This window comes from Anoplophora glabripennis, unplaced genomic scaffold (assembly GCF_000390285.2).
Source record: "Anoplophora glabripennis isolate ALB-LARVAE unplaced genomic scaffold, Agla_2.0 scaffold383, whole genome shotgun sequence".
Taxonomy (NCBI): Eukaryota; Metazoa; Arthropoda; class Insecta; order Coleoptera; family Cerambycidae; genus Anoplophora; species Anoplophora glabripennis.
The window spans coordinates 513,725-515,386 of NW_019416484.1; positions in this window are offsets into that span (position 1 = coordinate 513,725).

The following is a 1,662-nucleotide window of genomic DNA, read 5'->3' on the forward strand; positions in this document are numbered from 1 at the left end:
CCCAGTTGTGTTTTTTTAATTTATAAATTTATTATAGCCAAGGAATTAGACCCCTCGTCTACGCTTATGCTATGACGTTTCTCAGGACGGATAAATCAAGTCCGTTTACACCCACTAAAAAAGCATTTCCCTATTCCCTACCAAGTGCAAAAGACATAGATAGAATATAGATCGACGTTCAGTGGAACTTAGTTTATAGACGAGTATAGATTCTATCGATGTGCGTAGCGAGCGGCACAAAGATAAATAATATTGAACCGTATAAAAATCATTTTATATTTTATACGCATTATGGTGATAGTGTTTTTATATTATGTCTATACTACAACTATTTTGGCCTTTCCTGTATACTCCTTTTCTTTCTTCATTATTGACATGACATTTCCGAACACCCTGTATAACTTTCTGAGTGACAAGTTTGCCCCTAACTTTTGAGTATAATAAATTATTGCAAATAATAGCGACGTTGATATTATAATTTAATTAGTTTATGTAACTGGGTAGCCAGTTTAGTTTGGCCATTTTTTTGTTTGTTTCGCTTGTTATTAAACTGCAACAAAGCAGAAATATAGATGACTTAAATATTTCTCTTAATTATGTTACAAAAGTTTCTAATCTCACGATTTCACGGCTTCCCGTAAACAATGGAGTCGTAAATACTTTACGCATCGACTTATATATTTCCGGGACATAAAATTCATATACAAATTCGATATTTTTGGAAAAAGTAATAAATTAGAAGTGGAGCAACGTATCATAGCCTAGGAAATTACGAGTGCAGTAAAGATGAATTGGAATTTTACGGCCAGTGTATTTCTGTATACAATCCAACTCAGAATTGTGCCACCACCGGCGTTGATTTAGACGTAGTACAGTCATTGAAGCTTTTCACCTCCGAATTCTTTGAAACTGAGCCGATCGACTTAAAATTTGACAGATAGTTAGAGAAAAGGTCAATGAACATTAGTGACATCCCCGATTGACGCTTCCACCCTGTTGGGGGGAGGGGGGGGTGGAATATTTTTTTTCAAAAAAAATTGCCTTATTTATATAATAACTCTGAAACTATGAAAGATACGTTAAAAATAATAGACAACAAAAATGTAGCTTTTTTTTCAACAAATATTTTGCTTTTTTTTATTCCTATAGCATAAAAAATAAAGGAGATATCGCCGCTTGAAGTATCCATTTTAGTGAAAAAACGACCTGTCTCAAGCCCTTCGATCCTTTCCCTTTAAAAAACGAAGGAATTAAAAGGTTCTATATGCAAACGGTCTTACAGCTCTTGAAATTTCCTTAAATTGCTTTTTTGTATCATACTATAGCTTCAAAATTAACCGAGTTATGGTAAAAAAACCAATGACATTTTTTCGGAGCAAAATAGGCTTTCTCATTTTTATATATTATATATTATATTATACAAATAAAATAAGTAAAAAAAATTGTGTGATTATTTATATGCAGCGTAGCAATTTTTTTATGATTGATTATATTTAAAAATCGATTATAATAAAAATATTTTACATTAATATTGGTAAAAGGGTAGTTTATAAGAGTTGAAAATGGCAAAAGTAAAATATTCTTTCATAAACAATATAAGGGAATTTTTATTTTAAATTATTGCACAATTATAGCATTCCAAGATTTAAAACGTAATTTTTT